At 35.5% G+C, this 27,841-nt stretch overlaps 1 protein-coding gene across 2 annotated transcripts in view; it reads left to right on the top strand.

Annotated features, from left to right (window-relative positions):
• Positions 1 to 27,841, top strand: part of cdh22 (cadherin 22) — a 161,409-nt gene that overhangs the window by 13,120 nt on the left and 120,448 nt on the right. Inside the window, exon 2 of one of the 2 annotated variants that reach the window (XM_023325751.1) lies at positions 24,385 to 24,502. The exons of the other annotated variant lie outside the window; for it this stretch is intronic. The gene's annotated coding sequence lies outside the window, so the exon portion shown is untranslated. The remainder of the gene's footprint in view (positions 1 to 24,384; positions 24,503 to 27,841) is intronic. 2 annotated transcript variants of the gene reach the window in all.

The following is a 27,841-nucleotide window of genomic DNA, read 5'->3' as shown; positions in this document are numbered from 1 at the left end:
TACATATTCTAGAAAGTATGTTTAAATCTCTACAAACAGTTTTGGATATGGTGCAAAGAGTGAACAGTGACTCTGCTTTTTACAATATTGTTGTAGAAAGCATCTAAGTTTAAATGTGTACACGGATTTTCTTAAAGATATCTTCTGTTTGAATAAAAGCCATGCAATTGTTTGTAGTCATTTAGTGAAATATCTACCTGTAATCTGATAATACAAATTTTAAGAAAAAAACTCATTGACCTTCTCTTTTTATACTGCTTCTGCATGATTGTATTATTTACTTTTTTGGGGTCTCTGGTTCTGGTTAAATTTATCATAATCTTACTAATGTTTCCATTTGATATTGATCAAATTTTAATTTATAACAAAATAGCTACATTAACAGCCAGATAAATTAATGAAATAAATAAAAAACTCACATTAAACACTTAGAGGTAGAGGTATTATAGGGGCATAAATTATGGCTTTGGCAGTGAAGTGTATCAGCTCTCTTGGTAATTGCTTTGGTGTGGGAGATGTTGTGTTGTGGAAGAGATTGAAATAGATAGCATAATTCACTTTGTGAAGGATGCACTGTTTATTAGAGATCTATCAAGTGAGATGGGGGTATTGCACTGTAACTTCACAGTACCTGGGCTTATTTATTGCCATGGCTTGATGCCTCTAGAAGGTCTGTAATGGAACTGATAAACAGAACAATTATGCTTGGAGCTGTTTTAGCTCGTATTGATAGAACATTTGCCACTAAACCATAAAATGTCTTGCCTCCATTTTAAATGACAGGTTGTAGTTCATGGTGTCCCACTTCCTTTGCCAGTTTGCTTATGCAGCCAATTAGGATTGTACAGAAGAAAAACAAAGGTAAGGTCTCAAACCTTTAGTTGCCCAGTCAGCATTTTATTTTTCTGTTGTTTTATTTTTTTCATTTACTGCATTTTAATTTTCTAATAATTTAATTAGTTAGCCTTCATTTTTTCTCCCATAGAAAGACCAGCTTTCTTCCCCATTGAATGCAGCAGTGACAAACACTGCCACATCACAGTTTGCTTTGGATTTCAGTAAATCCTGTCAAGTTTACAAAGTCTGTCAGTCAGAAAAGCCATCATTTTGCCTCAGAAGTCACAGGACTGATTTTTCCCCTCCTTTGTAGTTGAAGCATATCATGGGTTTTATACTGTCATTCAATAGCAACTCAGGGATGATAAACAAACAGCAGAACTGGCAGCTGACATTTTCAATCTATCTGACCTAACTTTTAACTTCCAAAGTAGGTTTGAAACAAAAACTTTTACAGTAGCTCTAAAGTATTTATAAAAAAGAAAACATCTGTTTCTTTATTGTTTCAGCATTTTCTGAACTAATTAATGCATTTTTTAATTATGTCCTGTATTTAATCAGATAAAACTCATTTGAGATTGAGATCTCATTTTCAAGAAGAACCTTGACAGAAATCTGCAAAATGTCAGAGCAATGTTTGACACTAATAAGATATCTAAAAAATGAAACATTTTCACTCCCAATTCCCCCTCTGTTGCCCTTACATACTTGCAGTTTGCAAAAGTAGTTTATCTGGAATCTGGAGTTTCTTATCACTTCTGTGTACTGTACCAGCTTTAGTATGGTAATACAAACAAAGCAGAAGTACAATGTTTTATTGTATTCCTTTATAGTTACAACATGAAGTCTCCCTGTTAAATCAACCCAGTTTAAAATTCTGTAGGCCACCTTCTCATACTTCTACAAACTTAAAAATAGATATTGTACTTCAGATGTGCTGAAGCTCAAGACTAATGTTGAGAAACATAATTTTTGCCTTTTATCCTACTTTTTCCTCCACTGCGACATCATTTTTAAAAATGTAATTTAACAGAGCCATATGAGCTTTTGTCCTCCTACCTGAAAACTCATGGGGAATTATATGACAAGGCTGGCTTTATATTTAGTCTCAGAAATGAATTCCTGACACTGTATCTGCATTTGTTTGTGCATGCCAGTGTATGTGCTTCTGAAAGATTCTGTAAACTAGTCTGAAAAACATTTATCTTAATCTCTAAATACAGGTACAGTATTTTTTTCCACTGCAGTGTTAGAAATGGTTTGGGCACAGTTGTAATTGTTAAGTGAATATGATGCAAAAACAAAACAAACAAAAAATACTCGCCTTTAAAGAAAGAGATAACATTAAAAAAAAAACAAAAAGCCAAGTGGTTCTTTTAAGATGCTTTTCCATCCATCTGTTTGTCCGTCCATTTTCTTGCATTTATTTGGGTTTGGGCAGCAACCTAAAGTAGGGAGAGCCAGAGATCCACCCCCAAATGGGTGGATGCCTTGATGCCATGGGAGATTCAAGGATTCCTCAAACATGCATGAATGAGTCAAAGGGTATGAGCTGAAAATGTGGATTTTTCATGATGCCCCATTTTAATGTTTCTAAAAATGTATTTTTTTCAATCTGGAGCAGTTAAAGAAGAGAATGGAGTTTGGGAAGCTGAAATACGTAGGCCCAATGCAACTTGACATGATATTGGCTGGTGTTTGCAAAGCAACAAATACAGGAGCGCCATGTATTTTCCAAGTGCCGATTGATGATGCCCCCAAGATATAAGATAAAGAAAATCTAGTGACATTAGCTTCTTCGGTGGTGCCAAGATAGCTTCTACTTCTAAGGTGCATATTATTGCACTGAGGTGTATTTGGTGTTTGAACTAATAAAATAGGTAGTTATAAGTAATAAGTTTTCAGAGGGATCTCAAGTATTTACAGATTTTAGCTGTTCAAAGCCAGCTGTGGTCCCGAGCCACCATGAATACTGGGAATCCACTGGTGACACAGAGGGAAATTTATCCACTGGAAGTAACATATTGATTGGTCAGAACTGATTTTCCATAATATAGGTTATGTATATAATGTAGTGCTTTTTGTCACCAACTGTGTGTGTAACGTGTTTCGTGTGATGAGGAGCGCTCATAAACGGCAGAGAACAGATTCGAGGTTAGACAGGCAATTTTCTTGCCTCATGGCAGGGGGCGCTCATGATCCCAGACATTGTGACTCCACAACTGCAGAGTAAGAGACAGTAACAGCGAGCTAGCAATACAGTCAAGTCAAGTGGAGCGATATATTTATGGTTTTCTCCTCTTATCACAGCAATCGCTTATTAATAATCACAAAATAAACATTAAGCCTAAAACCATACTACTGCCACAGACGGAATGTTCTGCTCTTTGTGTGGGAAATATTTCAGTGTTTTTTTTTTTTTTTTGTGGCATTGTTGTCAGTAACTGCGCTGATACAGAGAGCGAGAAAGAAGTGGTTTTGAGTTGTACTTTAATTGTTTTTCCCTTTGCTGTGGTGCACAGCACGAAATTAGCACCGACTATGAACCTCACCGCACGTCACTGCTTAAAGTTATCTCAGGGGAAACATCTTTGTTTCCCCTTCAGCAACAGAAGTAAAATGTAGAAACAATCTCATTTTTCATGCTGGTCATTTTTCTACACATTGTCACCTTCCTAAAATAATGGCCAAAGTAATTTTTTGCCAAAAGTTTTTTTCTTCTTTTTTTTATTTGCCTAAAACATCTTTTGGAAAGAAAGAGGTGGTGATATATTCATTTACTTTATTATTATTATTTAATTTTTTTTGCCAATGTCATATTTGGCAAAACGGTGGCTTAAGTTATTACTTTAGGAAGGTGATAATATAAGACATGAAAATGGCAGAAAACGAGGAAGGCATAGTTATGCCCTCAAATATCATACTGATACAGATTTTCACACTGCACTTAAACGTTTCGCTGCCAAAGATGAGATTGCTTAAATTGGTATTAAAGATAATCTATGGTAATGTTTAATGCATAGGAACACATATTTTTGTTATTTATAGAATATCTTCTATAAAGTTTGTAAAAAAGCATAACTAACATGACCAATATCTCACAGTTTTGCGTTGTTTTATTTATGTAATGATATTATGTATGTATTTACAATACATGCTGTTTAGTTTACAAACTGCTGTTAACAGATGTAACACATTCCTTTTCAGTGGATAAGACAAACACAGTTTGAAATGTAAAAAATTGCAAGAGCTTAGACCATGCCTGATCTTAAATGATAACTTTCTCCATCTATAGCCAGACATCTTCGCTGCCATGTTCTTTTTCTTTCACATTATGACAAAAGCTTTCCCTGAGCAGTGACATTATTACTGATAATGATTTTGTTTTTTGTTTTAACTGCAGTCATGCATCTCTGTGGGACCAGGTTGAAGTGAGGCAAAATTATTTGGAATACTGTCCCTTGCTTTTCAAGTAAATGCTTTGTCATGAACAACTTTAGTATTTCCAAGATGGTCCCTCAGGAGACAAAAGATAAAAAGCGGGAGAAGTGTTGTGAAGAAAATGACAGGTGAAAGCATTGGGTCTTTCTTTCAGGAAAGGTAGCATCACAAATCATTAGACTCCAACAGTACAATTTACATTTACACTTCTTTTTAGAATTTCTTTGTAAAGGTTCATGAATGAGCACAATTGGATCAATGAGATCCACTGGGACATAAAAAAATAAAGGCAGATCTTTCATATTATGACCAAAATACTTTAATCTGGAAATATTTATGTTCTGAAAATGTTTTTTCTTTTTGAACCAAATGTTACATTGAAAAGACTCACCAAACCTCTCCTCTTGAAAAGGCAGTATTATGTGAAATTGACTTTTTTGAGCTGTACATCATCTTATATTATTCCCTCATTAGAAACATACTTGGAGTGTTGCCTTGATTATTTCATGAAATTTTAAGAAATCCTTCAATCTTCAGTGGCAACTATTCAGCTGTGCAAATTGATTGGTGGAACCCAGCACCACCCTCAAAGACAAAGCTCCTCCTCTGAGCTTTATGTTCTCCTGCGACTTCCCCACTACTGCCCCACTCAGTTCCTTCAGGTAGTAGCAATTAGCAAACACCTGGTGGAACATCTGCTGAGCCATTTCTCAGTGCAATGCTGTTAAAAACATTGCTAAAAGCTTAATAGAGGAGCAATGTTGTGATGACTTCATGATGATGGAGTGTCAGAAAGAGCAGGATTTTCTTTAAGGGACAGAGTCCAAATTTCAAACCATTTACTAAGTCAAATTTATTTCAAATATACAGCATTTTATAACAACTGAAGGTAACATTGTTACTCGATTGTGTAAAATAGCACTACATTGTATCATGTTTCCCAAAAACATAATACTGCCCCTTTAAGAACATAGCCCAATTTCTCTTTGTTTAATTGTAATTTTTCTGTCTCTGACATTAGATCATTGACGTAAACATATTTGTTATCAAGATTCATAAAGAAGAGTAATTTTTTGCCCCCCACCCGGAACATGTTTTTCTGCTCCTTGTGTCTTGTCGCTAGTACTTTTATGAATCATTGCTTGTTAATGGAATATTGACTATTCCAGTCACAGCTGCAGAGAGGGAAGGGGGCAGCTGGAAGTCCCAGGGAGACCCAGACCCGTGGTAGATCCATTATTCATGGTTCACCATGGGCTTGTAGTGAACACTGACATCCGACCTGCCTAAATCAAACGGGGCCAGTGAGTTTAATGCCCCCTGGGAAATGTCAGGTTCAGGTAAAGGTGGGGGTGACTGACTATTGCAAGACGGGTAGAGTAGAGTAGTGCTGGTGATGGTTAGATCAAAAGGGTTGGGGATGGTTTTTGTTCTGTTCAACTGGCTTATTTTCTTCAATTATTTTTTCGTCTGTTTTTGTTTTGATAAGACATCAAGTCAAGCTCAAAATGCATGCTAGGTGCTTCTAACTAAATGGTGTCAAAGTCTAACAGCTTTCACTGTGGATGTTAAATGTTCAGATAAAAACAGCAAGGCCATATTAGTGCCTTGTCTCTGTCAGGGCTATGTAGATGTGTAACAGTAACAAGGCTCCATTCAGCCCATCAGACAGAAAGTGACAGTGAACTGAAGCCAAGTGCTATACCGAACAAGAGGCTAATTGCCTTGGCAACAATAGCATTGAAGTAAGTTAAAATCACAGTAACTATTTGGAAACCTTTGCTGCTGTTATGTTTCTAAAGTGTTTTGGATGAATAATTTACTATTCTCAAATGGCAAGGGAAGTCATACATAAAGCAAGCTATGTATTGTCAGGAGCATATATTTTTTTAAATGAATTACAGAGAGAAAAGTAAATATTAAATTTTTTTCCAAAAATATGTTTGTAATGGACTGATTGGCATGAAATTCACATTAAGTAATCAAAACAAGTAGGTCAGTTAAGTTTTATGTAATAAAGGCACATACAGTAAGCATTGAAAAAATATATAAACAAAGCTGTATAAAGGTGTTGAAAGACAACAAAATTCCTGACATTTGTTGATATTTAGTAAGCAGTTCTGTAACATTTTAGTCAAATAATATATGCTGATTTGCACTTAATTGATTGGCCTATGAAATAATTTCTCATTACCACAAGAAGCATTTCATGATTAGTGAAAGAAAAGCATTCTCCAAAGACCTATGCAACCTTATCATTGGAAAACATATTGATGAAACTGGATAGACTTTATGTTCCAGTGAAAACCTTAGAGGCCATAATCTGGACGTGGAGAGAACATAATTTTATCATAAACAAGCCACGGGCAGATTCTCCTCTCAATACTTCTGAAGGCGGGGTCAAAAAGTAATCAGCAGAGTTGTCCAAGATCCAAGGGAAGTGGTCAAAACACAGCCAGAAAGATCTGGAACTAGTCTATTTAGTTTTCCAAAATGAAAAAAGCTATGCATCCAACCACAATGATGTCTATACCTGCTCACTGCACCATGCTGCAAAAAAAGAAAGTTTCCTATAGAACCTTTGGAAAAGTCAGTTTAATACTGAAAATATTCATTGTGCTCAGATGTGATCAGAATTAACTCTGAATTGCAGAGTTAATCCACTATGTTCAGTGGATGGAATTCACTGCACATCACTCCAAAAACATCACATGAACTATAAAGTGGTGATCAGAACATCATTGTGTGGGGCTGTCTTGAAGTCGGCTAGAAAAATTAAGATGAAACTAGGGCGGATTTTTGAGAAAGGTAAGGTCCCAAGCAGAAGCCATGAAAAACGCAATTGGTGTAGTGGAAAAACAAATAAGGGTGCTAGAAAAATCCAACCTATCACCTCACTTAAATTCCTTTGAAGATTTATGGAAAGAAAATCCAAACATTGTGCATGAATTTTAGAGAAAGTTTGCGGGTCTACGACAGTATCCTAATTGGCATCATGTTCAACTTGATCTGTCTTTGTTTAATAACCCAAACTGAAAGTACTTATTTAGGCAGCCATTCTTTACCCAGCTTATTGGCCAAAGCCAACAACAACAGTGTTGTAAACAGAATTCAAACATGGTTTGTTGATCTGCTGTGGGTTCATCCACACCGAAGCTTAAATGTTCTGCTGACTCAAATTACTCTGTAAACAAGCTAAATTTAAAGACAAAGCTTACTATTTCAAAACCTCTGAAACTGCTACTTCTATCACGGCTTGGTTTCTTCATAACTTCAGCCAGCATATTTAGCAAAAGTTGAAAATAACTATTTCTTCAGAAATTGGTGGTTTTCTTCTTTTTCTCTATTTGTCCACTGGCAACATTTTCCTACTTTTGGAGTGGCATGTCACATATGTTTAGCTCACTTTGGCTGTTACCAACAACTAGTATGAATTTCACCAGAAGAAAAATGACCACCTCATTGAGTATTTTCTCTACAGTGTCTGATATATTATTGAACTTTACAATTCTTACCTGTAAATCCTTTTTCAATGTAATTTTCCCCCTATAATAAGCAGAACCGTAAGGCAGGTCGTTACTGCCTTATTTCTGCATGCCAGCTCTTTCTTGACTTAATTGTAGGAGATCAGTGGAATGTGAAGTCGTTGCACAACAACATAAGTAGTGTAATAGTTATTCTTTGTTAAGATATGGAAACTAATGATCCAAGAGGCTGTTTTTTTTTTGCATGTACATGATGTGTTCCTCATTTCCAATAGACAAAGAGGCCCTAAGGTCCTTTATAATTACCCAAAGAGATGTTGAGTTCTTGGGATGCATGTTTATCTTCTTTGCTCGATACATCCCATGGGCAGCTGCTTTCCTGTTCCTCAAAAAAATCCTTAGTAATGCGGTACATTTTCTTTGATCCTTCAAGCAATTAAAATCTGGGTGAAATTTTCAAAACTATTTATTCAGATAACAATGAAGTCGTTTACATATAAACAAATCCTGCAGTCAGTGTAAGCATTTCAATACATCTACTTAGAAATCCCATATATACATTTCTCTCCGTATATACATTTCTCTCTGCAGATCTATCAGTTTGCAATTGTGTTTTATATTTACAAATGGACCGTTGTAATACATTGAATCCGCTTCTTTCTTTCTTTACTGTCTTTTCCTTTTCCTTCTCTTTTTCCTTTCCTCCCCCTTACCTTTCCTTTCTTTAGTTGCCTCCTTTTATTTATTGCCTTGCTTCAGATTAATTCATTTGACAAACCAGTGAGCAAGAAAGGACATTAATTGCTACTCAAAGCAGAAAGCTATCATGGGAACCCTTGTTGTTAGAAAATGACATATCTGTAAAACCTGCAAGGCGGTATGCAGGGATAACGGTATTCTTCAACGCACAGTCTCTTGGCTAAGCCTAAAAAGAAAAAAAAGCGGCGGAGATTTGCTCTTCAACTGCCAAGACAAGGCAGGCTGACTTTTGGTTGGTGGATGTTTTTGTTTACTGGATGCAAGGCTAAAGACCTTTGACTCTAAAATGGCTTGTCCATAAACGCTTAATCATCATTCGACACATCATTATCCAGCGTACAGTGTCAGGTTGACAATGTAGCTGTACTGCCTTCCTGAACCAAACTATCAATCAAATATTTAACAACAAATTCATTTGGATTTACTTGTACCTCAGTGTGAAAGCGCCTTTGGTGACTTTTTCTATAACGTCTAGGCCTGTTATTATTTCTAGAATTTAAGAAACAAGTTTGCCAATTCTAATTTCCACTAACTTTAATAGGTTTGGTTACCTCACATATTCTCTTGACAAATAAACACAACATGCTGCAGCATTTACCAGTCCACATGCATAGGATGTATTTGACAACTTTATAAACTTCAACATGTTTTTCTCTGGTGGTTTAAAGAAGCATCGACACTGATGACCTTGCTCTAAATTTTATTTTTTCCTGCTTTTATAGAGAAATCATTAGTAAAATGATTAAAAAAGTAAACTGTTTCAAGTGCATAACCTGTTAAGGAGAATTTGCTAATTAAATTTCGGTTTTCTGCAATTCAAAACAATGCTTAGATTCTCTGCTTTTTTTTTTCACTTTCAGACAAGCTGTTGAAATGTCCTTTCTATTTAGACTCTTCTTGTTCTGTCAAAGACAATTATTCTTAAACCCTAGGAATATATTTTTTTTAACACTCTTTATACTATACTATAATTGAACACAAGTGCAGTTCTCCTGTTTGTTAAACATAATCTTGGTAAATGAAGCATGTATTTAATATTTTTTGTCGTTTCTCTGGGACACAATGACAAAGAAATTCTCATGCAGTCATTGTTTCCTTTGATCTTTAGAGGTTAATATAATACTAAGGAAAGACGGAATGCCAACTCAGTCAGGCACACTTCACCAATACCTGGCACTCTTCTTTTAATGTTTGCTGATCCACTCTCTTGTTTCTCCTTCTTTTCTATCTCTTCCTAAACCTCTATGTCAATCTCTTCCTCCTTTTTCACTCCTTCTATCTTTTACAACACCATAGCCACAGCTGACACCATCCTTGTATGCTATTTAACAGTAACAATAATAAACTTTATAGCACTTTCACAAATAATTCAGTGTTGTAACAGCAGTACAAAAACAAAAACAACTTAAGATAAACGCTAAAGGCACAGGAAATGAATTACTCACTTTATTTGTATTGTTCCTGAGCTGGTAAAAGAATCTGTATATTCTGTATATTCCGATATCTTTTCTTTACTTAGAACACAGACTTTCCTCAGAAATGTTCCTTTGCAATAAGAACATGTGTGCCTTCTCTGGTCAGCCAGAATACAGTGATTTTAATTGATTAAGCAGATTAATCATTTGTGCACCTGTAGTGTAACTTTGCTCATAGGCTGCCTTTAATTTTCTGTGTGCCCTGAACACATCCAAAAACACAAACATGGCACTATATAAAACATTATATTAAAAAGAGTTGTTTTCAAGAGGTATATTTTATCTGGTAAACAAACTTCATTGAAGTGCTTTGTCTCATTTATTAAATATGACACTATCTAATAAACTACAAAGAAAACTTGCAGTCAATGCTCCTCCAAAGGGCAAAAAAGAGAAGGTGTTAGAGTGGCCTATGCGATGTGTGCACTTTAATCTTACTGAAATTATATTTTATGACGTTAAATGTCTGTTCATGCTTGAAAAGCTCTTTAGTTACCTTGGATTAAAAACAAGTCCACAAAGAGGACTGTTGGTTTTAAAAAAACAATTATCTCATTGGAAATGCTTGCTAGCAGTTTTTGATGCCAATGATGTGACCACTAGTTATTTGATTTAAGTTACAATATTTTGTACAATATATGGACAGTTTGGTCTGAATAGCTTTTTTTTCCCCTTAAAAAGAAATAACTTAAAAACTGCTTGTGCTATTAACCCAGATTATCTTGTCCACCATGGCGTTTAAGTAGAATTTACTCTACTTGCCGGTAGTGTTGAGGTACAGCTCAACAGGCAGAGGAACAGCTATTAATAAACAGCATATGCTTGAAATGTTTTTTTCTTTCAGCCTCTCCATTAGTCCTCTTCCAATTAGAGGATTTTGGGTTTCACACTCTACCTGACAGCCAGTATTCAAACCGTACTTTTCTGTTATTTTTTTTATTATTATTTTATGAGTAAATGGCTTTTTGGAACATAGATAAAGCTAGAAAGGCAATGTATACCTATATATTATTTATTTAATCATTTAACTCACTGTCCTACTTATGTGTTGACAGTCTGATTCTAATGGTGACAGACATTGCACCTACATGGTGTAATCACTTATCCACCACTAATCCAACACAATTTTTCAGTCTACGTTCTATCTTGAAATCCATCAAATCTCAAAGTTCCTAATCCTCTCCTCTAAAATGAACTACACACATGGTTGCATTTAATAGCAAAAATTCTGTCTCTTCAGCTAGACAAAAAAAGCATCCATTCAGGTAGCCAACTCTGTTATCATTTGGACAACCCCCCCAAAAACAAACAAAAAAACATCTTCATCCTTAAACTCTATCTTGCAGACTACCATTGTCGATTCAACCAGGCTGAAATCTTCTTATGATAGAAAGTTAATGTAAGCAAATTTTATCCTCTGCATGTTTAGTCTGTGCAATAAAAAACTATCACTGTTGCAAAATTATTTATGGGAATATTTCTTGCACAGTGAAAAGTTCTTGGATATGTGTATGTAAATAATTCATGAAGAATAATTTAGTAAGCTTTGGACTTCTAGAGTCATTGCTAACTGCAGAAATATTTACTACCAAATCAAACATGTCTTATCTTTTGCAGTTGTGGCTATGAGATTTTTTTAGGAGGATAAGAAGATACACCACACTGGCAGGAGTACACAGACTGTGAAGGGAATGATTCTTAAGTCATGTAAATTTAATTGGAATGCTGGGAGAAGGTGATATCAGGTAACTGCCAAGCGATGTTATTTTTAATTGACTGGAAGAAATCAAAGTTGACCTAAAATCTTTAGTGGAACACAGTCATGCACAACCCACTCATCCAAAACATATTGTGGCTTTATGTATTGGACTTTACTCTTTATTATTATTATTATTATTTTTTAAATAAATCTGCATTATTCAATAAATATGTATATTATTGAAGTCATTTATTTCAATAACTCAATTTGGTGAAACACATTTGTTAATTTTTGATAATTAGACACAATAAAGTTTAGAAGCCTTTATTTCTGATAATTATGACTAACTGCTTACAGATAATAAAAACACAACATTAATATAAAAATGTTTCATCAAACTAATCAATATAGAAATGTGAGCTTAATGAGAAGTGTACTTAATGCATACGTACTACGTCTAATTTATTGAATATCACTGTATAACTTTGGCAGTAAAAAAGTGAAATACTTAAATTCCAATGTTTTACAGTTTTACTGTGGTTCATTCATTCATTTTACTGTTTTATTCAGTAGTTATAAACATATTTATATTCTCAAATGTACTTGCACAGATGTTCAATTTATTTATGTGAATACGTGTGTGTATCTGTGCAAAAATACAACGTGAAAGAAAAGCATTCAAAGCTAAGAACTTAAACCTTGATTGGAATGGCTTTGGGCATTCGGCAGAGTTGAGAAAATTACTTTTCTGTTTGTATGAAAATAACAAATATTCCAACATGTGTACACAAATCCTATGACAAAGACTTACCAATATCTATACCCACAAACACTAACATATTAACCTGGGCAAACACACGCACACACACGCACGCACGCGCCCGCCCGCCCACCCACCTCCACATGTAAACACAAATCCTGGCACTGATCTGACAGGTGAGAATAGCTTACAGCTAGGTTACAGGGGGAGCACACTACAAATGCAGGTCACCTCTCATGGGACAGAGACATTTTTTAACAGTGCACTAGAGAAACAAAAAAACAGAAATACACAGAGTAATTTAATAATTGAGTTCCTCTCAATAATCCTTTGGTTGCCTGATTGTTTTCTTCTTCTTTCCATCTCCATTTACATTACAGAAGCAGCTTCTTTATTTAATCCTGCCTGGATATACAGTACAGACCAAAGGTTTGGACACACCTTTCTAATTCAATGGGTTTTCTTTATTTTCATGACTATTTATAAGGCAAGAAATCCCACTTATTAACCTAACAGGGCAGGTTGACCTATGAAGTGAAAACCATTTCAGGTGACTACCTCTTGAAGCTCATCAAGAAAATGCAGAGTGTGTGCAAAGCAGTAATCACAGCAAAAGGTAGCTACTTTGAAGAAACTAGAATATAAGAGGTATTTTCAGTTGTTTTACACTTTTTTGTTTAGTGCATATTTCCACATGTGTTATTCATAGTTTTGATGCCTTCAGTGTGAATCTACAATGTCAATAACCATGAAAATAAAGGAAACTCATTGAATTAAAAGGTGTGTCCAAATATATATATATATATATATATATATATATATATGTTTTTGTACAATAAAATGCAAACTATGACATCAAATTTCATAAAATAGACTGAATTTATTGGCTCTGGCATGACAAAACAGAAAAAGTTTTTGTTAGGATTTTAGGCTGTTGTATAGTTTGATTTGATTATAGTTTCATTATTATTTTGTGTTCCTTAGTTTGGTTAAAACAGTCTTGTTCCTGCTTATCTTCAGTTCAGTGCTTTCTTAATTATTCTATCTCAGTATGTTTATTTCTTGTGTCTAGTTACTCCAGTTTTAATATGTTTAGTTTGGTTTACTGCTAGATTCATTTTCTAATCCCCTGTGTGCTCTGTTTTGCCCCCCCTCTCTCTGTTTCCCTTCTCCTCTGTCTGCCTTCTGCTCTCCTCCCTCACACCTGCAATCAGTTAGCTAATCAACCCAGTTTCATTGTTTTTGCATCAAACCTCCCAGTATTTAAGCACTTCTTTCTCAGTCTCTCCTCACTGCTTTCCTTCCCTGTCTACTTTTGTATATCCTTTGTCGCTCTTTTTGCTGTGGATTACTTTTTGTTTCTACCCTGGCTCACTGTGATTCTTGTAAGTTTTGTTAATCATTTTTTATATTAAACATTCATCATTAACTCTCTGCTTCTGCTGCTCTTGCATTTGGGTCCTACTTTAAAACTACACCTTATGACATTTATAAGCAAAACCAAAATCCCAACAATCTTAGCTCCATTCTTTTCATCCAAATTCATATTTATGTTAAGATTCTTTTTTCTTTAAGATTCCAGCTGTTTAAGATAAAAGCTCTTGAGAGTCAAAATACTATGTGTCTGCTGTTGTTACAAAAAGTTTTTCTGAGGATCTTGAATAGATGTCACTCATCAGACATGTTTCTTTTGTTGTGCAATGTGTGCACAAATGATAGCTCTAAGTTAGAAAATGGATGAATCTTTGGGACTGTCTGAAAGATGTTATACAATGCATCTTTTTTAGACTACATGAGCAATATGTGCTTATTTGGTTTAATTCTAAACAATGTTTTTGTTTGGATAATAACATTGGTCACCATACCAATTAAAGGTCACCATACCAAAATCATTTCCCAAAATCATTTTTTAAGACTAGGGAACCTGAGTTTGTGGTTGAAAAAAAATATTTTTATGTCTGTACTTGTTACTCTGAGAAGTTAAAAGCTTCTCAGAGCTGATGTGTGATGTCTTTAATGTCAAGGAGAGCTTCATTGACATTCCTTTCTGTTACTCAAATTCAAGGGAGGTGAAGTCTAACTAGACAGACAGACTTTTAGAATGTGTCCAAGTTAGAAATGTTCACAACGTGTTGTCTATGCCCCTAGTTATTTGCCAAATTGTTGTTAGAAATTGTTCTGGTTATAGAATAGAATCTTTAAAAAATATTATTTTGAAGGTCTAAAACAGTATACAATCATCAAAGTGTAATTATTTATTTTAAGTCATTTATTCCTACCACAGACTCATTACAAAAACATTTACCACTGATCCATTAAAAGAAAAAATACAACTGTATTTAAAAACAGTTTGTGCATTTTTACAGTAAAAATGCCCAAATCTACAAATTTGAAGAAGTTTCACCTACAATCTCAAACAGTTTTCTCTGTGAACTTATGGTTTTGCCATTAACAAGCTTAAGCTACACTAAAACCAAAGATTAAAACTGAAATTACTTATGATGTTAGTAAGGTCATGCAGTTAAATATGCTCATCGTTTCCCACAAACTTCATCATTAATGCACTTTCCACACATCCATTTGTGGATGTGTCTAAGATTTTTGGTTATCTTTCAACTATAACTCAAGACATGGCACCAAAGCAAATGAATTTGCTTTTGCCAGCATCTTGGCAAATCACAGGATTAGGAAGAAGAAAATATAAAGCAGTAAAAAGTTCTCTAAACATCTGGTCCAGCTGCTTTTCATCTTTTCTAATCATTTTGTGGAATTAAAGCAACATTTCAAAGACAAAGTATGGCAAAACAGCCAATTAATTAAAGTTCCACATCTGTGATCACTGTTATCCACGGAAACATGGAGATTGTATTTACATCCATATCAGATTGATGTTAGGCTGATTTACTATAGGGCTGAGGGAAAACCAGAAAACCCAGAAAAAAACAGAAGTGCTTTGACATTTAAAACCCAATGCTCTAATGTGAAAAGGAGAAACTGTTAACGACTGCATTATTTTGACATTCTCTTTAGCTGATTGAAGTGTTATAGTGTAAGACTTGTCATCTCACTCTTGTTCTCTTTTTTTTTGACAGGATATTGTATCAAACCTTAGAAAAACTATATGGTAACTAATGACATGAATGACATTTATCTGATTTAATAAATAGTTTCTCCTAAAAATCCATTTCATCCTGACAAATACTCTTTCTCATAAATTTCTTTCCACTTTCTTTAGGCTTCAAGAACAAAAACAGCCTCATTTAAAATTATGCAAGTGGATTCAGCTGAATTAGAGCTCTGGTTTAAGTGTGCTACTTTGTTTCACCACATTTGGTTTTATTTTCTTTTTCAGTTGTCAGTATAGCACTATTTTGTACAGAGCTGGCATGATATGTCAGGTGGATTTAGGGACTGAAGGTAGGGCTAATGGCACAGGCTAACAAGTGACATTCTCTCATTAAGTGGGAAGAATTGCTTGAGTGGCCAGTCAGGTGGAGGACATTAAACAAGGTCAGAGCCTCAGGCTGCCATGAAAAAAATAAGTGAAAAAGGAAGACAGGGAAAAGGACAAGATATTTGCTGCGCTTGGAGAAAGCTCTTCTCTCCTTTGACTGGCAGAACATCATAGTAGAAGAGTTTGAAGTTTGGACTTTGGTCCCCACTGCGTTTGAACATGAATCTATTTCGGTCCTTGGCTGTGTGTGTGTGTGTACTTATAGAGGACCACTTTCACAGTATTTACTAACAAAGGGAGGTCATTTGAGGAAAGTGAGAACCTTTTACTGGTCCTTCTTTTTGCAGGTCTTTTGTTCTTTACTAGTTAGCTTTAGACATATGGTGTGAATTAGGTTTTGGTTAAAGTTAGGGTTAGGAATAGACTAGTAATAGTTAGGCTTAGTAACAATGTCTGTATTTGGCATAAATTCAGTTCCTAAAATGAATGGTAGTCAGTACAAAGTCCTCAGTCTGTATAGAAGTACAAGGATGTGTGTGTGTGGGCATGTGTGTTCAGTATGGTTTGTATTGTATCCATTGAAACTGACTTTGCTGACCATCACCATGGGGCAAAGTGAATAGTCTCTTTTCTAGAGGGCTATGAGAGTTGCTAACAGAAAGGGAAATCAATAATGTCAATAGGATGAGCATTAGGAAGGCCAAGTGGCTTTAACAGCCCCATTGTCATTCTACTGTTTTTGAAAAGCCGTTTGTGGGCTGTTCTTTCTGCAGTCTTCAATTTTCAGACAGTTGAGGAAGACAGACAGTCATGTAGACAGGGAGACAAAGATGGAAGGGGAGAGACAAAGAAAAGAACCTTTGCAGATAAACAAACTGGAAGGCCATTCTGACATATCATCAGTTTGACTGCCTTTCACAGAGGGTTGAAAGGTGTTGCTTTTTCCAGACCATCAACCTCTTAACTGAACTCTAGTTGTTTACTTATCAGCTTTAAACACTGCACAAATTTTTCTTCATCAAGGAGGCTGGTCTTTCTAAACCTTCATGTGCTATTAACTTCAATTATTCCACATTCATTGCACCATTTAAAATGCTTTTTCATTTAAGCAAATTCAGATTAACCACATCTCACTGAGGCTTAAGTAGAACTCTAATGAGCATTGCTCTTGCAGTGGCAGAGGAGGTAATAGTGCACAGGTTTCAAAAAGTTTATTGCCACATTTCTTGCATGCTAAAGTTACAGTATTTTAAGTCTGATTGCTTGAACGTGCCTAAATATCTAGAAAATCTTCTGTGTCTATCTGGAGTTTAAGTTGGTCTGCAATTATATATAAAATGGGGATGCCTTTACCTAATGGCTCTAGGTTACTATAGAGGACGCTGGGCAAGTCTCAGTAAGTGGGAGCTAGACCTACAAGACACATTACAATAAAAGCAGAAATGTAAAATCACTCAGATTTCTGAATATGGAGTACATATTCTAAGTCAGGTTTTTTTTTTTTTAATCTTTGGAATTAAATGAAAAATTGGCATTAGAATATGGTATGTTTTATGTTATTCTCATATAAACTTATCATGTAAATGTGCCATTTTAATTGATCCAAAACAGAGTTAATCCTATTTAGCTGTTGCATCTGTACTGACCAAATGCTTCTCATTCAGTGATATAAGTCTGTCTTTCTGCACTGAAGCCCTGTTCTGCCCTGTTCTTTATAGCCCTGTGTGCATAACTATTTAACTTCCTTGATTGAATTCAGAAATCCCAATTCCCTATAGTACAAGTATGCATTCTTACCATTAGATAAATATAAGGGTATTTACTGACTCTAAAGAAAATGGATTCATTGTCACTTGTAATATTTCTTAGCAAATGTACAGTAACTGTTTTAAAGGTCATCTTCACAATGATGACTTTGTTCATCTTCTTGTACACTATTTGTGTATTCATTGGAGGCAAGACAATTATGCTTGAATAGAACATTTTCTCATCACCAGGCCTTGTCAGAGAGTTTACATGAATACAGTAATGTGGCGAGGTGACCTTAGTTAACATGCAAGGATCTGTGAATATGCAAACAGGTTTGAGTTTTTGTTAAATTGTTGTTGCTTAGTTTTGATTTGGAATAACTATGTTTTATTTGTAGATAGAATTTTAATGTCTGTGTTAAAGGTTTACCTTTAATATAGATATTAAGTAATTGGTTTGCCCTCCATTACACTAACTAGATCGCTGGACTCAATGAGATATCAACATTTGCCAGAAGCCAATGTGGCTCACTTTTTTTGGTTGTGAGAGATGTCGTCTGCAAATTGCAATTATTAGGTCTTTGCATTGATGATAAATATGGTTATTTTCTGGGTTAATAAGTAGGATTTAAAAACAGCCTGATGTATTTTTTTAGAAGGCTTATGATCTGTGACGGATGCTGAGCTTCCAGACATGTTTTATGCTCTATGTTTTATACCAAGATGAACGTCAGGGTTCCTGTGCCGAATGCAACAAAGAAATCCTCAAAATCAAACAGCCCCCTCCATGTTTCACCATTGGTAGAGTTTTCTTTTCTTTAAAAGTTTTATTTTTCTTCTGGTAGACAAAGAGCTAATGGAACATTTAGGCCTTCTCAACAAGCATTTTTTTCAAATTTCAGTTTAGCTTTTTTGTAATTTTCTGTCTACAGTGGAGCCCTCTTGGGTATTCAATCTGGCGTTGCATTTCCACATAACTCCAATTGAGTAATTATGTCTTTCCACACAAATTTCTGACATTAGCAGTTAAGAGTTCAAATCTCTGTTTTGGCCCTAAAATGTTGAGTTGTATTGTGTACTGTTCAGTTGTAACCTAACCCAAATTTGGTAGCTTAACTTATTAGCATAGTTTTGCCTTACAAATAAACGTCTGTCCTTTAAGTCACCTGCTGAAGTCAGATTTCCTTTCTGAGTGTGAGCAAGTAGAGCAGAAAACAGAGATTTTAGCTGTTAGGACAAGTTTTGAGACTTAGTCTATGGATATATTTGAATATGGATATATAGATACAAACATTACTCATTAGAAAACAGTTTGCACATGCTTTGTTTTACAACATTTGCATATATACATGCGATCACACACAAATCCACACACATTGAGTCATAACTTGATGTGTTTATAGCCATGGGGAAGTCCTTTATGCACATAACTAGATTATCTCACAGTGAGCTCTGATCAGCTTAATTTGGATTCAACCTACTTAGCCTTCCTTCTTCTGCCTGACTGTCTGTCTGTCTGTCTTCAAGTTTATTTATCAATTTTTTGAACTGGAATTGCAAAACGATTACTTGTATGTGTGCATGTCACAAACAAAATCTCTTGTTTTTGATAAGGATTACATTTAAAAATACCTCAATTTTTACTGTTTTTTTCTGTTCGCAGTAATCTTGACCATGTCAAGCACAGTAGTTATTCTATTTTGTAAATAAATAAATCACATAAACTCTCATTGGTTTCTCAAAGAAATGAGAAACCAATGATGGTGCATAGATGGTGCACCATCATTGGTGCACTTTCTGCATAGATGGTGTAATTGTCGAAACTACATATAATAAGCTAATTTTGTCCTTGTTTTGGTAGAATATCAATGTCAAAATAACTAATTGTCTCTCAGTTATTTCCTTGATTGCAGAATCATTTGGGACCCCTCACTATACAGTACCATCCAAAAGTATTCATATCCTTTGAACTTGAATGAATTTCATAGCAAATTTATGTACTGTGTCAACATGAAGTAGTGCATATGAAGAGAAAACGGTAAATGGTTTTCTAAACTTTTTCCAAGTAAAACCCTGAAAAGTGTAGCATACATTGACATTCAGCCCTATTCATGTTAATACCCCTAAATAAAATCCACCTTTATAAATTGTCTTCAAATGTCACCCAATTACTCAAATGAGTTCACTCAATTTCAGTATAATTGTTACAAAATACTAGTGAACAATCAATATAATTAAAGACAAGCGCCAGCCACACCACACAGCTCAAGGACAAATTCATGATGAAGTTTGAAGTAGGTATTAACAAATTGGTGCAAAGCATCTACTTCATTTAAAATAAATGTCACTTCACACTAAATAAATAAATAATATGCCGATATACCAACCTCACTGCCTAAATATTGATTTTATTGTCTTCACAATAATTACAGTGGCAAGAAACATCCAAACGAAAGAAAAACATTTCAGGTTAAAATCTTGATGTTAGACACAAAAGAAAAAGTGTCTCATGATGTTCAAGTTGAGCACTAAACCTTTTCATGCACCTCACATTGAATCTTTGACTTGTCAAAGCGAATGACACAAACAGAAGCACATTTAAATTTGCAGTATACTCTTGTTTTCACCACTGTAGGAATTAGTCATCCCTTGTGCTCATAAATTTGTGATCAGGCTCTATGTACTTATCGTTGTGACATGCAATGTGATTAAAATTGAATTCATTTTGCATTTTGCAATTTACTGTTGTGTGTTGCTACATTAGGTACATGTTCTATATTTGCTCATTTACATAAATTTGATAATCACTAATCATTGGGACCAAAAGAAATTTGTATAACCAATAAAATTTCATCTAGCTTTGCTTCATACAAAGTTTGAACCCTCAGTTATTGAGGAACAATTGATTAGTGGAGGGTAATATTGACATTTTCAATTTTACCCAATCGCTAACTTTTGGCTGTAACAGATATAATGCTCCTTCTTGACATTATGAAGCTTAACGAAAATTGTCTCTGCTGTATACAACCCACTGCGAAGAGAGAAGTGCTGAGTTGAATGAGATGGCTGTTAATATGCAATGGAAAGGCTAATTTTCATCTGTAGTGATTTTTTTACTTAATATTTAGAGGGCAATATATCTGGAATCTGAGTGGTGATTGAATGGTAAGCCATAAGTCCCTGAATTCAGCCTTTGGTCATGGATGTAAGGTTTTGTAACTTGTAATTTTCTTTTTGGTGATGAGCTTCAAGTCTAGTTCATTACTGAGGTTGAGTGAAAGAAAATATGAGGGCAAAGAATCAAGCATGGCAAAGACACAAAACCAAAGGGAAAAAAGGATAAAGAGACACAGAAATAGCAAAGGAAAGGTACTAACAAAGAGACTACCAGAAAGCATGAAATCCTTAGCAAAAGAAGTGGGATAGAAATAATGAGGAACTGAAGGAAAGTGGGGATAAGTGAGGAATGGAGGAGAAGGAGGGCACAGCAAAGACAGAAGTGAGTAGGGTTGAGGAGGCACTGGGCCTGGGGGATTGCTGCACATTTATCCTCCTCTGCAGAAGGCTTCAGAAGCACTACCTCAAGAAAAGACTTAAAAGCAGGGTGGCGGCTGCTCAGTGCTGATCTGTTAATACCCACAGATACATGGGACTTCGCCATAACACTCTGGGGGTGGGGTGGAGTGGCACGGTGTGTAGGGGTGAGTATGTGTGTGTTTTTCCTCATGTGTTCCAGGATTGTATCATATTTCTGCACAAGATATTTCATCCTTACCCCTAGCTTGGCCCATCTCACCCGGAGACATGAAGTAACTGAAGCGATTAAAAGATTAGATTGGACTATCATGTGGTTGTGTGTCAACGTTTGCCACCTTAAGCTGCTGCTGCTGTAAGGGTGGGGTTGGGATGTTGGATGAGTTAGACTACCCTGTTTTAAGATCCTGTATAAATAGACTTTTACCTCTTGGGAATCAGTGTAAAACACCCTCTGAGTCTCAATATGCAGCAAAAATATACACACTGGGAGGTGGAAAAGCTGCATGGGATTTGAGATGGATGTTGCAGAGAGGACCCTGTCATGTGATCTCAGAGGTTGTACATTATTAATTCAATAAATGTAATCTAGAGTATTTTTGTATTGTGGGACACAAAATTTGAAAGATGTTGTATTGACAGCAAAATAAGTACAAGTTTGATTTCAGAAATTCCTGAAAGCCAACCAGATTTTCTATAATCATGCACCCTATACAACGTACTTTGTGGAATGTAGTCGCAAGCTTCCTCTAGGTCCACAAAGCACATGTAGACTAGAGAAGCGTACTCATGTGAGCCCTTTAGCAATTCTGTGAAAGAAGACAAACTGATCGCATTTTTTACAGCCAGGACAAAACCCATATTCCTCTTCTCAATTCCAAGATTTTATTGTCAGTCAGAGTCTCTCTTTCTAACACCCCTGAGTAAACTTTCTCAGAGAATCTAAAAAGTCTGATTCTCAATAGGTCGTCGCACACATTCTCCTGTCCTGCTTCTTCTTGGTTTTTTTTTCCTCTAAGTCGGGACTACCATTTTAGTCACAATGTCCAGATTCTTCAGCATTTCAGGCCACATATTATTCCCACCTGGTGTCCTGTCTTTCCTCAGGCCTCTGCCACAGTGATTGAATCACCTTCTCCTGGGTCTTCAGTATGTACCTCCTCCAAGGAGTACATCGTGATTGGATTGACAATAGTACTAGGCAAACTTGCCTTTTTTTTGTCTACATAAGCTTCGTCAGAGTGGTTTCAGATCGTGATGCCTGTGGGTAGGAAAGATATCCTGTAGGGCTCTGTATTACAGTGTCTCTGATGAAACCTCAGTCTGAAGAAAATCTGTTGTATCATAGTCACATAAAGTAGGTGGTCAGGGTTTTCTATTATGTTCTTCATTTTAGGACACATTCTTTTGTGAACAATCAACCCTGAAGGGATCCAGAGCATTATATAGAACAAAACTATTTTATTTACTTGCTTATGCAGTTTTTTAAGTCACAGGCTGCTAAGATGATCACCAGCAAAGCCTATCTATAACATATGTCATGGACATGTCAACATTTATGTCATATAAGTGTCCCAACTCTGAGATACAGCATATATCACACATAATGGCCGAATAGCACAACAATTCAAAAATAACATTGGATATTTTGGGGGATGCTATGAAAGCATTCTGTCTAAACTGATTAAGATATTCTCCCTCCAAATGCTAGACTGTTGGACTGACAGCATCTCAACTCACTTTCTAATTAATGATTACTTGATCAATCATAGTCTAATAAACCTAAGTGAACATCTGGCTTTAAAAATAAAATAAAGCAAGACATATGGGGGAAAAGTTATTTACCCAATCCTGACACAGTATTACACAGTATTTTGCACCTTCATCCTGATGCACACAGATTTTACAAAATGGGAAAAGAACAAAAGTAACATACCTACTTGAAAGTCAAGACAGGACTTAATTCTCCACAAAAATGCACTCAATTTCCTTATGGCCAGGTGCACACATACCACGTTTTGCAACACCAACATTCTAAAATAGCAAAAACTTATTATTTTTTTTTTACTTTGTATGTTGGTGTTTTGGATGTTTCAGGGTTGGAATAATAAAGAAGTATTTTTTATGTCTTATTTTATTTTAGGAGTTAAATAATACAGAACCTACAAAACAACCTAAAATAAAATATGATAATGGTAAAAACGAACAATAATCAGTAAACAAAATGCTGCACAAATAAACATAAACCAAGCAATTGAGTTAATAGATTGATTTATTGAGGTAACCACACAAAATAAATGCTCTCTAAATTTGCAGTATGTAACTTTTATAAAGAATATGCTTTTTTACATATTTATTAAAACTATGACTGTGTCATGACAGTATAATATGAGACAGATAATCAATGAAGAGATTGCACTCCTCCTTACATCTTGGGCACTTGTCCCTTAAAAGGGATCTGCATCCGTCAGCTATACAAACATACTCTGTTAAAATGACCTCTATTCCAGCTAGTCGGGAGATAAATCATGTTCCACTAAATTAAAAGACCCAAATCCCTGAGTTTCATCTTGCTTACAGAGTTTCTGGCCTATAATCTAGACTCACAACGCAGCTGTGTGACCGTGGAGTCTTTTTAAATATCATCATTAGGACAAAATTTTTGTGATTAGACTTAAGTTAGATATTAATTAACAGTCAAACAGTGACAATGCAATCTCAAGGGATCCTTTGTATAAGGGGCTGGGAGGATGGGGATGGCAGTGGGTGTGTGTGTAAAGGGGAATAATGGGGGGTAATTAAATGAAGACTGCAGACTCCACCTCTATCTCATTCATATCCATTCTGAAGCATCCCCCTCTCAACCCTGTATTGCAGATGAGGAAAGCAGTTAATGATTGTGTTTGTTTAAACCACTTTACAGCCAGCCCTATAACTCACGCTTATTTTCTCCAGACAGATCTAAGGTGTCTTTTTTTCTCACCAATTTTATTATCTCTTTTCATCCCACCATTTTTCTACTCATTCCATTAGCAGATTGCCTCCCCCCTTCCCTCCTCCATCCGCTCACCTGCTCCTTAACTTTCCCATTAAAATCTAACTGGGGAATTTATTCGCTTTAACTGAGAAAAAAAGAAACCCCCCAAAAAACAAAGAAGTTCACCCCAGGGTATGTTTTATTTATCTTTTTAGAAGTTGAAGAAGAGTGTTGGAGCAGGAGTAATGCTGAATGACAATGTACAGACAAGCTGAAGGACCTGAGAGTCATCATTCACGCAGAGTGGCAGCAAGGTCATCTGGCTGAGGAACGGTGAGTCTGTTATTTGCATACACCATGGTCCATGGAGTACTTAAGGGATAAAGGGTGACAGGAAAAACATTACTAATCTGACCAGCAGACTATTTCATCTAAATTTGGCTGTTATGTATTTTTATGCATGCCTTAATCTCTCAAAAGCAGAGTAGCATAGGTTTGTTGTTACATTGATCAGTTGGTGTTACAACTTTAAAACTTTTTATTGCGTAGCATATAGAAACAAATGACAGGCCACAAGATTATTGCTCTTCTAGACTCATAGATCTAGGCCTGATAGAAATAAACAAAAAATCCTCTTCATAGAGATTAGCGTAATTTCCAAACTACAAGCTCCTATTTTCACGTACTTTGAACACTGCTTTGTGGCTAATATTTGGCTTTTTACCAATGGATTTCAAAAAGGTTGACTGCTGAGTGATGAAGCACAAACTCAATAGCGAAACATAGGTGACATTGAGAAAGACAACAAAAGAGAGACTAAGAAAGAGCGTATGGGGCCAGGGATAACTGCAGGACATTATAGCAGAGAACACACGAATACAAACTATTAGCGCACAAAATCAGCACAATGTACCTGAGCCACACAAATGCAAGCCACTTGTGCATGATGCACATGGCACACAAAATCAGCAACATTGTACTGTTCACCTGACAGTCAGTTCCTGACCACACAAATATACTATGTGAGCATAATGTGTTTGGCGCACATAAACAGCATATCTAACCCACACAAGGCTATGTGCACAATGCAAAGCATTCACACACACGTACACATATGGCTCCATAGCGTATTTATTACAAATTACATTAAATAATAAAAAAGGAGAAACAAAGGCTAGCTACTTGTAGACAACTCTTCTCCTGCCGGTTCCTGGGCTCACGTCCTGTGACATCCAGAGGAGAAGGAGGTGAAGAAACATTTGCTTTATTTCTACTCTTTTTGGTTTCGATGAGATTGAACTGTTTGAAAGGCCACAGTTTTTATTTTGTTTCACTGCACAATTCTGGTTAATAGTAAAGAGAGAGAAAAAATGAGTCAAGTAAATATAACACATTTAAAAAATAAAATAAAATTCAAGGGAAGCATTTCAGGGACCCACAATGTGGACACCTGCAACTTATAGGCAAGTGTGATAAACATATGCATGTTTTCTTCTTTTCCAAGTTAGTGGGTGCTGCTTAAATTCAGGTATGTGCAATAGTCCAGGAATTACAACAAAGTTTTACTGTATGCATTTTAGGCAGGTCTTAAAAGCCTTTAATTTTTAAATCAAATTATGAAATTATTCCATTGCATTCAGAACTCATTTGTGTGACGGCATTCTATCCTGGGTAATCTAAATTGGCATGAGAAAATAAAAAAGTTTGTTGATGCGACACATGGGATAAACATTTTTGTTTGTGTGTGTGTGAGCGAGAGCGAAAGAGAAATTGAGGGAGGAGGAGAAGAGAGAAAGAGTGTGTGTAATTTTACTTGTCATGCATGTATCCATTCCCCTGGATTACCCCACTTTTGAAAACCCCTGAGTCAGTAAGCTCGCTGGCTCCACAAACTCCTCTTAATATGTCTGGTCCTGTGTCAGGCCTTTGACTATCAGAGTTAATATCTAACTGAAGGATCCAATCTCAAGATTATGCATGTTTGATTTTGTTTACACCATCTGCTCTCGTATGTAATTGAATGTACTGCATGGCATAATCTGATAGATCCGGTGGGGGAAGTGCAAATATTTTCCAGCTGCTTGTATTTTTGCATGTATGTATCTAGAAGAATCCATAGGATTTGTCGATGTCCATCCATCAGGAATAAATCTCAGCCTTGTGGAGAATTCTAAATTGAAAACACCAAATAATGTTTTGCAATGAAAGACGTGGAAAAATATTAGAGGGAAAAAAAGGCCAGTGCTTCTTGCTTTTGAGTCTGTAGCTAACAGTTAAAAACCAAGCATAGCACCACCATGAATAAAAATACCTCATTTAAAATTCGTAGCTCTGGGTACAAGAGATGCATCAAAGAAATAGAAAAACACATTTCATTGCAAATATGGTGCCCAGAGTAAAAATACCTGGCTCAAGGAAAAAGCCATTTTAGCATCCTAAACCATGCTTTATTATGTACTAGTGCCATTGAAAATACTTAAAAATACCTGAGTAGCTGTTCAGAAATGACGAACAACTTTCTTCTGAACTAAAACATATAAAGTACCTAACTTTACGTAAATATATATGACCTTTATACAAGCATGTATAACATAACACTGCAAACAAATCTACTGAAAACAACCATATTAATTTAGTTTTATAATGTATATTAGCCTACATGTCTTTAAAGATGCTGCTTTGTTTACATGTGTTACTCATATTTATGCACTATTTATGCAAGTACTTAGTTATTGTTTTTGGTTTTTGGACAGGACAAAATAACTTTGATCTCAAAAATTCTAATACATTATTTTTTCGGAATCTTGTATTTATACAATGTTCTGTTATGAATTAGGGGGAAAAAAAAGAAGAAGGTAAATAATTAGACCTTAAAACTATAAGCCAATGGATACAAAGCTGTTTAAAAAGAAATTATTGTGCTTTTCCTTCACCCAGACAGGAGCGACAGTTCAAAGAGTTGGAGTTGGGTAAAAGTATGTCACTGGTACCAAGCCAGGATGAGGTATTACTTCCTTTTAATCCTTCAGCACTGATCAAAACCAGACTTACTGAGCACACTGAGAGTACTTCATGTACACACAAGCTTTGATCACTAGAACTTTCTACACTTACGCTGACCTGGTATAGTTTCCAGGCCACATGACAGACAGCTGTAGACTTACTGTCTAGTGAAGGGGAATAATTTGATGTCCCTCTGTTTTCATTCTTTGTATAACATATCTGTATGGTCAAACTGCAGCACCAGCTTTAGCATTGTTCATAGTGCATCAGTAAATAAGCTTGAAATTGAGAAATACTGTTGTTTTATTGTAGTTGTAGGTTTTTTTTATATTAAACTATCTAGCAGAATATGGTGATGTATCTGTTTAATTTATTTCTATATCCATTATAAATGTGTATCAGTAAGTAAACATTAAAATTTAATCTTTAGGAATAGTTTGCTTTAGACTAGAAAATCTCTGAGGCATGACAAGTCGAGATCCGGATTAACTACTTAAAATTAAAATATTAATAATAAGCCAAAATGCATGTGCTGCAGGATTGGAGAATATCTTATAGGCTTTTAGAAGTCTATTTCTCAGTTTACTTCAGATAATGTATTTTGTGCCTCCTTTTAAAGTATGCCATTATTTAGCATGTGAATATGGTCTTGCCTTTATTAGCTTTTTC

The sequence above is a fragment of the Xiphophorus maculatus genome, chromosome 20, assembly GCF_002775205.1.
Source record: "Xiphophorus maculatus strain JP 163 A chromosome 20, X_maculatus-5.0-male, whole genome shotgun sequence".
Classification (NCBI taxonomy): Eukaryota; Metazoa; Chordata; class Actinopteri; order Cyprinodontiformes; family Poeciliidae; genus Xiphophorus; species Xiphophorus maculatus.
This window is presented reverse-complemented; position numbering and strand designations above follow the sequence as displayed.